We start from the raw sequence: 16,477 nt of genomic DNA on the forward strand, positions 1-16,477 counted from the left end.
TGTAAGCCATGGTTTAAATTAACAGCCATAATTCCTCATAATATGAAAGTGGAAAGACCTTTCTCCATAAGGTGTTGTACTTCATTGCTCAGACATAATGTGTATGTGATGATTATTTTATTTTGTTTTTTTAAACAGTTCACAACTGTATTTGTTAGCTGTATTTAGTTGTTTTTTGTTGTTTGTTTGTTGTTCTTGTGTTTTGTTTTGTTTTTGTTTGTATGCACCAAAAGTTCATTAAAGTATATTTATACATAAACATCAATGACAGGAGTTAACATGAATTTAGTGAAATATTGACTGGAAGTTTGAATGAGATCTTTTTTCTCCATCTCTCTCTCTCAGAGGAGATGTGTACAGAGGAATATGTCTGTGTTTTTTTATTATTTTTTTTATTTTTTTATGTTTTACACAAATGAATCTTGAATGAATCTGTTACTCAGACATTTTTGTAATAGCAAGAAACGCTTTTATGTTGGCACTACGGATACACTTGTTATTAACAGTCCAGGACATTACCATTACAAACAAGTGCTACCTGGAAAAACAGCACTGGCCAAGCTGGAGTGATTTTTTTTTCAAAATAATTGTTTTTTCAAACTGATAAATGTGTTACTGTTAATGTGCAAATGCAAGCACCAGTCACATTTGTTTCCTTTCCCTTCCACTTTAAAGCCATTTGTCGGCATTTTCCATAAAGCTAATTTAATGTTTGTCCATTTATTGTTACTACTACACCAAAATGGTCAACAAACCCGACTTTACAAGAGAGTTTAGCTTGTTTGTATAGAAGACATGGGAGATAAATTTGTCTTTCGTGCTTTTGTTAATTTTTGTTTATCTTTAGTGCAGTTTTTATGAATCCTAAAAACACTTTTCCTTGTTTTGTTTATATATTATATATATATTATATATCTAAATATTATATATATCTATGTTTTTTTTTTTGTTGTTGTTTTTTTTTTTTGTTGTTTTTTTTTGGCAAAATGTTGTTTCTTGCAATATATATATATATATATATATATATCTAATATATATATATATATATATATATTATATATATATATATATATATATTCCTTTTTTTTCTTAATCCTTGTAATTTTGGTGTCTATAAATGTGGGTTTATTACAGTTTCAACTTGTTTATTTGATTACCTTGTACATTTTGGTCAGCCCAACGATTATCAAAGTATTAGCTAATGTCATTTTTAGCCAAAATAATTTTTTGTTGCTCAATTCCCTTCACTTTCTTTCTTAATTTCTTTTATTTTCATTTTATTGTGTGTTGTTTTGCCTTAGTTATCGACTAGAATTTCAACTTGTTCATTGTTGATACAATGGCTCTGGCTCGTTTTTAAACCCATGCTGTGTGATATTCTGTGGAGTCCAAATAAATTCTGTTTCCTCCATGTGTCTTTATTTTAATCTACATTCACGGTGCAGCGAACACTCCACTTTTTGCAAGAAGTAGACTAACTGAAATGACATTGACGTTATCTTCATGCTCGCTCCCACCCACATCAGCCACCTCCTCCCTTCGCCCGCCCCTCATCTCTCTCACACCACACACACACACACACGCGTGCACATATACATTAATTGAGTGGGATAGCTCTCTCACTCTCTCTTCTCTCCATCGCGCGCGCGCGCACAACACACACACACACACAAACAACACACACACACACACACACAAACACACACATCTTCTCTTCTTTCTATATCCAGTAACAGTCAACACGCGTTTGGTGAGGGGGGCACCTGCAGGCACAGAAATGGCAACGGGAAATTTAGATAAAGGCAGAAACCTATCGATCTCCGCAAGAAACATGTTGGTGTAAGTGGAGACATTACTGTAGTTTATTAGGTACGAACTAATTCTACTGTAAAGTGGGCGATTTTGATGTTAAGTCACTGAATATAAATGGAGGATATTTCACGATGAGTAGTCTGTGTATTAACGGAACTTGTTTACACTGACATGAATGTTGGCTGGTGAGAAGTTACTCTGGTGCCTGTCCTGATGAAAAAAGGACCTGAAAAACAAGTTTCTCTTTTCTTTATTCATGTTTTTCATTTAGATTTATGGCATTAAAAATAAATAAATAAAAAATCTTCTCTTTGCATTTCCCTTCCATATGTAGTCCTTCCTGCAAAAGTTGATCTCTTCAGTCATGACCCTATACAAGATTGTGAGAGGCAAGAGGACAGTACATGTACAAACGAAAAAGATGAGAAATACCTGGATTGCATAAAATAATGTTGCACATGGTAATGCCATTTATAAAGGAAAAGATGCCATTCTCCAAAAAAGAAAAAAAAAAAAGATAGTATAAGATCCTGTTTGAGAAAACAAACAACAAACAAAAAAACCTTAAAAACACAATGTCTCTCATCATGTTTTTGGGATAGGCCTATATCTAATAAAACGTTGACATTGATATCTATTGATGTCATAGACCTTTGGAATTGCATTTTGTCATATTTTTACTGGCACTTCTATTGGTGCAGTAGATATAAAATTAGAAACAGAACACACCCACAAAAATCTATTTGCATAACCAGTTAGGGGAAAACACAAAACTACTGAATAAAACAAAAACAAACTATTCATGAAAGCACTGTTGACAACACGTGTCCCACAGTAATTACTAGAATTACTCTACTTACCTACCTCAAAAGGTGTCAATTTTACATCATTCCATTGCATGTTCATGCATTTTTTACAGACGATATTGAAATTCTATCCTCTGGTATTAACAGCCAAGACACAGATGTTAATGTTGAAACAATATATCGGAAAAAAAAAAAAAGAAAAAAATGGGATTAAAGATTCCCATTATTCTGAATAAGGAAGATTAAAGAAAAATATTTTTTTTAAATATTAGGGCTGTCAAATGATTAATCACGATTAATCACATCCAAAAGAAAGTTTTGTTTACCATAATATATGTGTGGTATACTGTGTATATGTTATTATGTATATATAAAGTACACCCACACATGCATGTATATATTAAGAAGAATATGTTATGTTTATATATTAAATACTATTATATATAATATCAAAAATATAAGAATATAATATATAATTGTAATATACATGTAAATATTTTCTAAATATTATAAGTTATGGTGGTGTATTTATATATACATAATAAATATACCACAGTATACACACATATATTATGTAAAAAAAAAAAAAAAACAAAACTTTTATTTTGGATGGTGATGAATCGTGATTAATCATTGACAGCCCTATTAATTATTTCATTTCGCCAGTAATTAAAAAAAAAAAAAATCTGATTCAATTTCCTTCATATTACTAGATACAACTAATTAGCCCAGAAATGTTAATAACATAAAATGATCTGGTTTGTAATACAATACTTGAAAGTTTATTACCATTATTAAATGAATACATCTCTCAATGCAATTATCTGTGCTAATACAATCACCCCTGAAGTATTTTTTCCTATTTTTTTTTCTTTTTCTTTATTCTGTGATGTCCTTCAGTGGTGTCATTGCCACCAGAGGTGGTTGAAGCAGGAGCAAAGCAAATGGAGCTTCACAACACCACTACTCTACGCTTACTACATGACAATCTGGTCCTGTATGCTGTCAAACGTCTCCAAGCCACTCTTCCTGAAAGAGCTCTCTGTGTGCTACTTTGTCAACTCTCAGGGTAGGCCTTGAGCTCATTCTCAGACATACCACTCTGTTTGCACTTAAGGATGCTCAATCACCCCATTGAGCAGATAAGCAGGTACTGCTTTTTGTAAACAGAAGAGCCAGATATTTTGTGTACTTCATACATGTAGACTAGCATGCAGCCCCCAGATGTTGTAATTCAGATGGATTGTTGGCATGGACAGCTTAATGCTTATTGCTGGCTAGATAGCACTTTTGTTTTCACTGTTGAAGGCAGATCAGTATGGCATATGGTGATTTCTAAACCCAGGATCGACTAATTCTGTTTTGTACATCTAGGTCGGAGGCAAATGATCTGGCTCTGAGGTTGGCCTGGCAGTATACCGGCCACAAAGACATCATCACACATAGAGAAGTAAGGTCAAACAGAAACACACTGTCTTGTGCCTCCTCTTTCTCTGCACTGGGATCTAAACAGTAACACCAATTTCTTACATCTAAGCGTGAAGCTCACAGTTTAAATATTAAAAAAACCTGATTTTTAATTCTACATCTGTATCTAGACACCCATGTGTTTTGCTTATGGATATTGCATAGTCAGTCATCTGCTTTGTGGTATGCAAAATCTTGCTGTGCAAAAGAATGCATCACCTGGTCTTTGGTTTCAATTTAAATGAACGCCATATCCCTTTCAAAATATTGCATGTGTTTATTGCCTGCTTGCTGCTAAACTGCTGCTTTTTTTTTCTGCACCCCACAATTTACTCTGATAAGCAAAAGAATCATTAGAAGATTAGATAACTTAAGCCCTCTCAAACATAGTGGAACTTTGTTCTGTGAGATTCTAGCAAATGTTTCAATCAGTGTGCTTCCCCTGCAGTGCCTACCATGGTCATGTGTCATCGCTCATGATCAGTCCATATAAGTTTCATCAGATGGCTGTGCAGAGAGCAAGCCAACATGCGCATGTGGTGAGTGTTGCAACATGAGACATTTGACATATTGGATTTGACATAAGGTCCACATGCCCCAAAAGTGCTCAGACACTATTCTTGAAGTAGTCAAAAATTGTTCAGAGGTGGCCAACTATATTGTGCAACTTCTAATGCCTCTTTCTGCATTTTCAGCATTTATTTGATCAAAAATACAGCAAAACAGTCATATTGTGAAATAATATTACAATGTAAAATAGCTGTGGTTTCTTCGTGAAATGTATTTATTCCTGTGAGAGCAATTTCCGTCTTAAGTGTCACATGAGTCTTTTAGAAACTTTAATAAAATAAGTACATTGTATGCTCATTTGGTGTCTCATTTCTTGTTTCTTACTTCTGTGCTGCTATCATATATTGTGCAATGACTTGAATACACTTCTTCCATGGGCATGTATTTCATTTCTGAACTTAAAATTAGTTTTGATAATTTGCAGAGCATATCATATGCATTTATATCACACTGAAGAAAAATAAAATTCTTAAAGAAAAAAAAAACGTTGACCGTTTAATGTCATGGCGCGGCTAAGTAGGATAATTCACCTACAAATAAAAAAGATAGTTTCTGTCATTATTTATTCACGCTCATGTCATTCCAAACCTATATGAGTTTTTTTTTTTCTTATATTGAACATAAAAAATAAAAAAAAAATAACAAAAGATATTTTGAAGAATGCTGGTAATCAAACAGTTGATGGTCCCCACCGCCACTAGACTTCCATAGTATATCTTTTCCTACTACGTGGGAGTCCAACAGAGACCACAACAACTGTTTGGTTCTTCAAACATTCTTTAAAAAAACTTCTTTTCTGTTCAACATAAAAAAAGAAACGTGTTTACAGGTTTTGGAACGACATGAGGGTGAGTAAATGATGATGGAATTTTCATTTTTGAATTTTCATTAAACTATTCCTTAAGTTTAGGTTGTGCAATTCATATTTGTTAAAACAAATTACTTTGAAAAATGTTTTTATAACTTAAATGCATGTTAACCATTAGTTTGGACTGAAACCTCTGTGGATGTTTGGATGAATGTGTAGTGTGTGTGTGTTGTGTGTGTGGGTTGGCTGTGTGTGTGTGTGTGGTGTGTGTGTTGTGAAACTAGCCTCTCAGTCATCACTCCATTCTACTCTGACTGTGGTGATCAGTCAGTAATTGTGTTACAAGTTAGTAGTAGCCACATCAGCATACGTAACCACTTAGCATGTATTTTTTATGAAAAGTTTAAAGACACTGGGTTTTTCTTTTCTCTAATGTTGACAATATGCTACATGTTTAAAGTGGACTACAGTACAATCAGGGGCCTTGTGACTTGAATGTAATCCTTGCTACGGCCATGAAATACCGTTCCACAAATAGTGATAAGACTACCCATAACAGTTTTTTGTTAACAGCCAGCATTTAAACTATACCTATTCATAAATTGTCAATTTAAAAATGATTTTTAAATTATAGCAATAATTATGCATTACATTAAAAAATCTGCAGAATAAAAGAGTTGTACTTAAATTTGCCAGCATAGTGAAATATTTATTTCTGCACTGTAAATTTTTATTAACTATTCATAAATGTGATAAATCCTTAGGCTCTCAGTCCAGACATTTATAGAGGCAAATACTGTGAGGACCACCCTGACCCTGCCACTGCCTATGCTGAAAACATGTCAAAGATATAATTGAGCAGGCCCATAAAAAGGGACGTAAGGTAAGTTAATTTATTTAACATCCACAGTAATCAGCATTTTTCACTGACTGTACTTTTAAACAGTGGTCCATTATTTATCGCCCAAAAATCAAAATTATTACAATAACAAAACACCCACAAATCATACCAAACACGTCTTAAAGGGTTAGTTCACCCAAAAATCAAAATTATGTCATTAATGACTCCCCCTCATGTCGTTCCAAACCCGTGAGACCTCCGTTCATCTTCGGAACACAGTATAAGATATTTAAGATTTAGTCCGAGAGCTTCTGATCCTCCATTGAAAATGTCTGAACAGTATACTGTCCATGTCCAGAAACGTAATAAAAACATCATTCAAAGTAGTCCATGTGACATCAGAGGGTCAGTTAGAATATGTTGAAGCATCGAAAAATACATTTTGGTCCAAAAAGAACAAAAAAATGACTTTATTCAGCATCGTCTTCTCTTCCGGGTCTGTTGTCAATCCGCGTTCACGACTCTACAGTGACGCTGCTGACATAAGACGCTGCTGACGTGTTATCTGGTGTGCCCGAGCTTCGTTTGCAGTCTGAGGGACTGTATTCAAGCTATTCTACATTGTTTGTATTTTGGTATTGCTATATTTTTTTAAAACAGTGCGTAAGTTAGAATGTCACGTAACTCCAAATCCCCAAAAACAAACACACAACAGACCCGGAAGAGAAAACAAAGCTGCGTCACTGCAGTGCCGTGAACGCGGATTCACAACAGACCCGGAAGAGAAGACAATGCTGAATAAAGTCGTAATTTTTGTTCTTTTGGGACCAAAAAATGTATTTTTGATGCTTCAACAAATTCTAACTGACCCACTGATTGTCACATGGACTACTTTTGATGATGTTTTTATTACCTTTCTGGGCATGGACAGAATACCGTACATAAATTTTCAATGGAGGGACAGAAAGCTCTCGGACTAAATCTAAAATATCTTAAACTGTGTTCCGAAGATGAACGGAGGTGTTACGGGTTTGGAACGTGACATGAGGGTGAGTCATTAATGACATAATTTTGATTTTTTGGGTGAACTAACCCTTTAAGGCAAGACACAGACATCACTGTTCAGTCATGACCAAAATGTTTTGGCCGTGACATAAATTTTGTGTTTTGCAAAGGTTGTTCTTCAGTATTGTAGATTATTTTCAATATAATTTCTATGGTATACTAAAAAAACAATGATAAGCATATCATATGTTTTAAATGATTCTATTGGCAAAAAAATATAATGAGTCAATATTTACAGACTCAATTCACTCTGTTCATAACCCTCTGCAGTTCGCTCTGGCATGCTGGATATTAGCTTCTGGGCCAAATCCTGACTGATGGCGATCCATTCTTGCCTTATTAGTTCTCGGACTTAATCACAATTTGTGGGCTTCTGCTTGTCCACTCGCATTTTGAGGACTGATCACAGGTTCTGTATTGGATTGAGATCCAGGGAGTTGCCCGGCCACAGGTCCAAAATTTCAATGTAATGATCTTCGAGCCACTTTTTATCACTCTTGCTTTTTGACAGTGCTCTCTAGCATGCTAGAAAATGAATGTATCATCACCAGATTGTTCATGAATTTGTTGGAAGAAGTCCCTCTTGTAGGACGTTTTGATACCATTCTTTATTCATGGCAGTGTTTTTGGGCAGACTGAATTATGAGAGAGTCCACTCCCTTGGTTGAAAAGCAACCCAACACATGGATGGTCTGAGGATCCTTCACTTTTGGCACAACACAGGACTCATGGTAGCATTCGCATTTTTTCTTCTCTGAAAAATCGATTTTCCCAAATGTCCCAAACCGTCGGAAGGGAGCTTCATCAGAGAAAATATCTTTCCACCAGTCTTCTGCTGTCCAATCCTTTTACTTCCTGCAGAAATTCAGTCTGTCCTTGACGTTTTTCTTGGAGATAAGTGGCTTCTGCTGGATACCCTGGGACATACTGAAGACTTCTTCACTGCAGTCAAATCTCTCTCCTTGAAGTGCTTGATGATCTGGTAATGGTTCTTTCGGGTGCAATATTCTTTGTAGCAATTTCCTTGCATGTGAGGCCATTTTGATGCAAAGCGATAATGGCTGCACATGTTTCTTTGGAGGTAACCATTGCTAACAAGAACATGAAGATTGGAATTGTATAGCAATCAGTCTGCTCTTACAATCTAATTAGTATGATAGTGATTAACCTGACTAGTACTCATTCGCACTTTCAAATGTGCTGCTGATATGATTAGTCAGTTAATGTTAGCTGGTCATTTTGTGTCAGGATCAAAAAACAGTGATGTTTTTATTTTTATTTGTTTTATGAAAAGTTCATTTTTTGGCCAATGAAGCTTTTAGCAATTATTAAAATGCATCTGATCACTCTACACAATAATCTAGAAACAATGTGAAAGAACACCACAAACAGCTTAAAGCAGCCAAACTTTGCAAAACACAAAATTTATGTCACTGCCAAAACTTTTGCCCATGACTGTAGTACCCCAACTGATTGATTACAATTTTTTTTTTTTTTTTTTTTTTTTTGTGTATTACAAGTTTTCTGAAATGTTTAAATACAGTAATTAGGCAGTATATAATTAAGTGCACTACATCTGAAAACTGGATAAAGCCAGGTTCAAAAGTTTTGTTTGAATTTGTTTTTTACAGATGGACTATTTGATATACATTTTTTAAATCAATCCATATATCAGAAAAATACTGTCAATAGTTAAATAATGTTGTAGGAATGCTTTCATAAATGTTTTCAATCTTTTAGTTATAAGAAGTCAAATAACCCAAAATCTCAAAAATGACCAGTGCATGTAGTGTCTTGCCTTAAATTCATTGATAGGATCTTTCAGTTCTCTGGTTTCTTGTGTGATCTCTTAAATTCTTCTTCCCTAATTGATTTAAACTATCCTTTCCTTTTCCCTCCCCACATTTCCTCTGCTCTCCACCTATTGCTGTTTCTCTTTTCTCCAGGCTGAGCTGAGACGGCAATTACTCTTGCCACCTCAAGGCCCAAAGGGAGCCCCTTAACCCTCTGTTGCAAGAAAAATAATTGGCCTTTACACATGAGAATTAACATGAATCTGTGAGGATCGATGAATAAACTGCCCAAACACCATGGCAACTGTGTCAAAATGATATGTCTTTGTATTTCGTTTTCTTCCTGAGGTTGTCTGTGAACATTCTATGCTTTCTTCAGCTCTTGTGTTCTGCTCATGGCAGTGGCTGTCATAGTCATCTAAAGCAGCTTTTAAAAAGGATGCTTCTTCCTCGCATGTATTTACAATAGGTTACAAGGGACTCATGGGATCCTTTTTTTTTTTTTTGCGTAGATTGCCGCTTTTATCGCTGAGTCACTGCAGAGTTGCGGAGGGCAGGTCATTCCTCCAGTGGGCTACTTCCAGAAAGTGGCACAGTATGTACTACTAAGTGCTTGGTTAAAACATTTTAGTTACAAAATTATTTCCTTCATTAAAGGGGTCATATGATGCTGTTAAAAAGAACATTATTTTGTGTATTTGGTGTAATGCAATGTGTTTATGCATTTTGAGGTTCAAAAAACATATTATTTTCCATATAATGTACATTATTGTTTCTCTTCTATGCCCCGCATTTCTGAAATGCGTTGATTTTTACAGAGCTCAGCACTCTGAAAAAGCGAGGTGTGCTCTCACTGGCCAGATATCCAGTGCGTTGTGATTGTCCGAATGCCTCAACCGTGTGACGGAAATGTTACGCCCCTTAACATACTATGCTGTCTCCCAGGCCAGTAGCATGGGACTCAGTCCAGCTGCTCTACTCATGCACATCCCATCATCGGTTCTCTTTTAGCAGTTCAGTCAATGTACTGTTAGGGGTAACTGAATAACTCGGGATATTGGTTTATTTCATGTCAGAGGGAGTATAAGGCACGTTTATAAACCGAATAACTTAAGTAATTCGTGAATTAGTGCATACTGGAGACGCGAACCGTTTCAAATGATTCAGTTCAATTTGGTGAACTGCTTTGACCGGTTCACTAAGAAGATCCGGTTAAATAGAAAGATTCGTTCGCAATCTGAACATCACTAAATGAGCCAAAAACAATAAAACCCATTACAAACGAGGCATTTTATTACATCCAGCAGGGACATAATTACTGATTATAATGACTTGTCTTTTTACGTGTTGTGTTGCGTATCGCGCTGCGTAAACATAAAACCATGTCTGTATTTGTGATCTGAGAAACAACAAACAACAAGCCTACTCTTACTGCTCAAAACTCACATTGAAATCATCATTGGCAAATTATTTAAATATAAAAAACAAACTTACAGGCTGTGAGTCAGAAGCGCCAGATTGTCCTTGCAAAATTTTAACTGCCCCACTTTATAGAAACAGCCGTTGTGCCACAGACGCATTGCAGGCTACTGATTCAGGAAACAGTCCTCATCCGCCATAAAATGCGCAGCACACATCTGAATATTTGGGTTGGACTGTTCTGGAACAGTGTTGAAAGACAACTTAACCACTGATTTCTAGTCGTATCCTCTTTTGGAAGGCCAAACAAAGTAGTGTCGCTTTCACAACGAAACACACAGCGACTCCAGGACATGGCAGCGGCGGCAACAGAGAGAATAAAAGTTACGCCTTCTTTCTTTGCGTGAACATTTGGGCGGCATTATGCAAATCTTCCCACATAGTGACGTAGAGATGTGGGGGTGTGTTAGAACGAGCCGTTTTAGGGGGTGTGAATGACTCTTAACTTTAATAAAGAATATCTCTTTGGATTTGAGACTTTAGTCTTTGCAACTTTACAGATCTTCTTAATGCACCAAGAGCTTGTAACACTCCAAAGAGAAAGGAAAAATTGAAATCGCATCATATGACCCCTTAAAAAAATTTTTTGGTTTGTTTGTTTTTTTCTGTCAGGTTCTGCCACTAATTCAGGACATGTTTATGTTAAATTTGCTTATTTATTGATTTTATTCATTTTATCTCATTTTAATTTGACAGATGCAACAGACAAAAATATATATGTGACCCTGGACCACAAAACCAGTCTTAAGCATCAATTTTTCGAAACTGTTTTGAAAGCTGAATAAATAATCTTTCCACTGATGTATCGTTCATTAGGTTCGGACAATATTTGGCCGAGATACAACTATTTGAAAATCTGGAATCTGAGGGTGCAAAAAAATCAAAATACTGAGAAAATCGCCTTTGAAGTTGTCCAAATGAATTCTTAGCTATGCATATTACTAATCAAAAGTTAAGTTTTGATATATTTATGGTAGGAAATTTACAAAATATCTTCATGGAACATGATTTTTGGCATAAAAGAAAAAATTGTAATTTTGACACATACAATGTATTTTTGGCTATTGCTACAAATACACCCTTGCTACTTATGACTGGTTTTGTGGTCCAGGGTCACATATATATTTTAATGCACCAGTAACATTAGTCTTAAATCGCTTGCCTAATATGAATATATTATTTAATCTATAATTGTATGCCCATTTATAAATACCTTGGATCCAAGTACATTTGTCAAACTATGGAAATGTCTTAAAATTCATGTATAATGTGAAATATTTTTCTAAAATATGCATACATTCAAATCTGTGCATACTACAACTTTGGCTGTACCACAGGCATGTGAGAAACGCAGGAGGCGTTTTCATTGCTGATGAGGTCCAGGTGGGCTTTGGCAGGGTGGGCACCCACTTCTGGGGCTTCCAGCTGCAGGGAGAAGATTTTGTACCAGATATTGTTACAATGGGCAAACCTATTGGAAATGGCCATCCAATGTCATGTGTGATCACAAGAGAGGTTGCCGAAAGCTTCATGTCATCTGGAATGGAGTACTTTAACACAGTGAGGAGAATAAAAAAAACAAAACATACTGTATTAAATACAGATTAAGACTGAAACAACAACAACAATCTATTTAAAAAAACTATCTGCATTTTTAACAGAAGTGTGAACAGATGCGGCCCCTAAATTAAAAATTTTTACGATGCTGAAGAATGTTTTTGTGTCCTCTAGTTTGGCGGTAACCCAGTATCATGTGCTATTGGACTGGCGGTGCTGGATGTAATTGAGAAGGAAGATCTCCAAGGCAATGCCCTGCACATCGGAAGTTACCTGACTCAGCTTTTGGATGATCTAAAGAAAAGACACCTTTTAGTGGGTGACGTGAGGTTGGTTAACCCAGTCTTAAATTCTAAAATAATAAAATAAGTTGGATGATTATACAAAGTTAGATCCTAAAAGCTATTGTTTCTTTGTGCGTACATCAGCAAAATTTGCAGTGTGAATTAAGGCCATGTGAGTGATAATGTGCGGTGAAACCTTGAACCTATGTTTGCATTAGTTGAAGTTACCTGGCCTCTTTATGTTGCAAGTTGTGTAAATCATTTCCCTGGGGTTGTTTGTGGCAGTAAAATGTGTGTAATAGTGCTGATGAAAGTATGCCTAGAACACACATTGCCAGGAGGTTCAAAGCTGAAGGTCATATATTTTGTTTTCTAGGGGCCGTGGCCTGTTTATTGGGTTGGACCTGGTAAGAAACCGGGATAAGAGGACACCTGCCACTGCTGAAGCTCAGGATGTTATTTACAGGTCAGAGCAAGTCATGCTGTAAAAGGGGAATTTCTGAAGGAATTTTTTTTGTTTGTTTGTTTTTTTAGCAAAGGTTAACAGGTTTAAAAACATACCACACAATATATTTAGTCACTTTTATCTTTGCAAACTATTTGTTACGTATTTGTTCCTTATGTTCATTAACCTAGCCACAAAAAAAAAGCACATTAAAAAAAAGAACTATATAATATAAGAGAATACAGTATATGTGTGTGTGTGTGTGTGTGTGTGTGTGTGCTGAATATATATATATATATACACATATATATATATATATATATATATATATATATATATATTATATATATATATAAATATATACAGGTGGATCTCAATAAATTAGAATGTCATGGAAAAGTTAATTTATTTCAGTAATTCAACTCGAATTGTGAAAGTTGTGTATTAAATAAATCCAATGCACACAGACTGAAGTAGTTTAAGTCTTAGGTTCTTTCAATTGTGATGATTTTGGCTCACATTTAACAAAAACCCACCAATTCACTATCTCAACAAATTAGAATACTTCATAAGACCAATAAAAAAAGAAATAAAAAAAAAACATTTTTAGTGAAATTTTAGCCTTCTGGAAAGTATGTTCATTTACTATACATGGACTCAATACTTGGTAGGGGCTCCTTTTGCTTTAATTACTGCCTCAATTCAGCGTGGCATGGAGGTGATCAGTTTGTGGCACTGCTGAAGTGGTATGGAAGCCCAGGTTTCTTTGACAGTGGCCTTCAGCTCATCTGCATTTTTTGGTCTCTTGTTTCTCATTTTCCCTCTTGACCAAACCCTATAGATTCTCTATGGGGTCCAGGTCTGGTGAGTTTGCTGGCCAGTCAAGCACACCAACACCATGGTCATTTAACCAACTTTTGGTGCTTTTGGCAGTGTGGGCAAGTGCCAAATCCCGCTGGAAAATGAAATCAGCATCTTCAAAAAACTGGTCAGCAGAAGGAAGCATGAAGTGCTCCAAAATTTCTTGGTAAAAAGGTGCAGTGACATCACAGACTGTGGAAATTTAACACTGGACTTCAAGCAACTTGGGCTATGAGCTTCTCCACCCTTCCTCCAGACTCTAGGACCTTGGTTTCCAAATGAAATACAAAACTTGCTCTCATCTGAAAAGAGGACTTTGGACCACTGGGCAACAGTCCAGTTCTTCTTCTCCTTAGCCCAGGTAAGACGCCTCTGATGTTGTCTGTGGTTCAGGAATGGCTTAACAAGAGGAATGCGACAACTGTAGCCAAATTCCTTGACATGTCTGTGTGTGGTGGCTCTTGATGCCTTGACCCCAGCCTCAGTCCATTCCTTGTGAAGTTCACTCACATTCTTGAATCAGTTTTGCTTAACAATCCTCATAAGGCTGAGGTTCTTTCAGTTGGCTGTGCATCTTTTTCTTCCACACTTTTTCCTTCCACTCAACTTTCTGTTAACATGCTTGGATACAGTACTCTGTGAACAGCCGGCTTCTTTGGCAATGAATGTTTGTTGCTTACCCTCTTTGTGAAGGGTGTCAATGATTGTCTTCTGGACAACTGTCAGATCAGCAGTCTTCCCCATGATTGTGTAGCCTAGTGAACCAAACTGAGAGACCATTTTGAAGGCTCAGTAAAACTTTGCAGGTGTTTTGAGTTGATTAGCTGATTGGCATGTCACCATATTCTAATTTGTTGGTTTTTGTTAAATGTGAGCCAAAATTATCACAATTAAAAGAACCAAAGACTTAAACTACATCAGTCCATGTGCACTGAATTTATTAAATACACGAGTTTCACAATTTGAGTTGAATTACTGAAATAAATGGATTTTCCACGACATTCTAATTTACTGAGATGCATCTGTATATATGTATGTATATATATATATATAAAAAAATAATATATATATATATATATATAATTTTTTTTTTTTTTTTAAGCTAAAAGAGCAGCGGATACTGCTCAGTGCTGATGGCCCCCACCGCAATGTTCTGAAGTTCAAGCCTCCCATGTGCTTCTCCAGAGAGGATGCTGAACTCGTCGTGGAGAAGATTGACCAAATTCTGACAGGTAATTCTGGTAACTCAAAACTTTAATGGGTTCACACTCCTCATGGCAATTTGTGTTTTCTTCTTTTGTCTTAGACTTAGAAAAGACTTTGGGCCTCCAAATGTCTGAAGCAGTAATTTCAGAGAATGGACACACTAAGAGAAAGGTAATCTTGCAGGTAATGTAAAAGCTACAAGAATCAGAAGAAATCAAACAACTAAGATATTTTGTTCTTTACATTTTGGTCCCAAGGAACCCAGTGATGAAAATGGCCTCGTTCATCCTTCAAATGGCAGCAGCCACAGCCACAAGCACACTGTCACACTACCTCATGACAAAAAAACCAATAAGAGACAAAAAACCTAATGAAACGTCAGGGGACAGGCTAACTGTTTTTAATTACAGACTATTTAATTATATCTGTAACCTTTTTCCATGTTTTTATGGATCTAAAAATACACTGCATAAGGAATGTTTTGCCATATACTGTATTTTAATGGTGCCAGTCAAAACTGTATCACTGTTTTTGATTTATGAATTTTGAAAAATTACCTCTCAGTAAAATAAAACTATCCAATACTATCATTAAGAACAGTTTTAGCTTTCACATATGCTTTTTAGAAAGCTGTATAATGCAGTAAAAAGGAATAAGAAAAAAAGACAAATAAATAAAACACAAGAAGACCCCAGAAAAACAAATCGATATGTATACATAGCATTATCCGTGTTGTGGCCATTGAATTGAGGGATATATTTTTAGTGCTGGGCTGGGTGGTTTTGAGGGTGGTTTTGTGCATGCATCTATGCCAAATTAGGCACTTTAAGTGCACCTTCAACACTGCTCATTTTGCAACAGCCTGCTCAGCTGTATGAGTAAATGCTCACCCAGCAGGTTCTGCTGATGTCTGCCACAGTAAAACAGCTGGATAATTATTCCTGTCTGATAGTAATGGAAAACACTCTCTAGATAAAATAAAAGGCAACACGGTAGGGGAGGGGGGATGAAAAAGTGACATTTTTCAATGTTTAAAATGGCATTTAGAAAATAATCATCAGTTTATATTATTTAGTCTCGCGTAGCCAGACCTTCAAACTGACGGCTGAAGGTCTGGAATCCATGGCAGCTTTCACTGGCCAAGGCCCACCCATGAGGCAGTTTGACCGACATGTCAAACAACCAATCACAGTTTGTTTCATTCAGCGTCACATTTCAGGGTGTGGAAATGTCGCTACAATAACAGACCGATGTGTAAAATAATATATAAGTGCTCGTCGTCACAGTTGTAATCACAATGGCTTTCTTCCTTCGTAAGGGGGTTTGGTGCAGAACGTTAAAGAACACACGTCTCCCAGAAATCCTGTATAATTCAACCAATCCGATGATGACTTTGAAACCCCAGGGGCCCGTTTCAGAAAGGAGGTTAAGTGAAAACTCTGAGTATGTTAACCCTGAAATGAGGGAAACTCTAGGGTTTCCG

At 36.1% G+C, this 16,477-nt stretch overlaps 1 pseudogene; it reads left to right on the forward strand.

The window, feature by feature from the left end:
• LOC122143812 overlaps window positions 1-15,593 on the forward strand; it is a 35,529-nt pseudogene extending 19,936 nt beyond the window's left edge.
• Window positions 15,594-16,477: the final 884 nt, after the last annotated feature.

The sequence above is a fragment of the Cyprinus carpio genome, unplaced genomic scaffold, assembly GCF_018340385.1.
Source record: "Cyprinus carpio isolate SPL01 unplaced genomic scaffold, ASM1834038v1 S000006511, whole genome shotgun sequence".
In the NCBI taxonomy this organism is placed as follows: domain Eukaryota; kingdom Metazoa; phylum Chordata; class Actinopteri; order Cypriniformes; family Cyprinidae; genus Cyprinus; species Cyprinus carpio.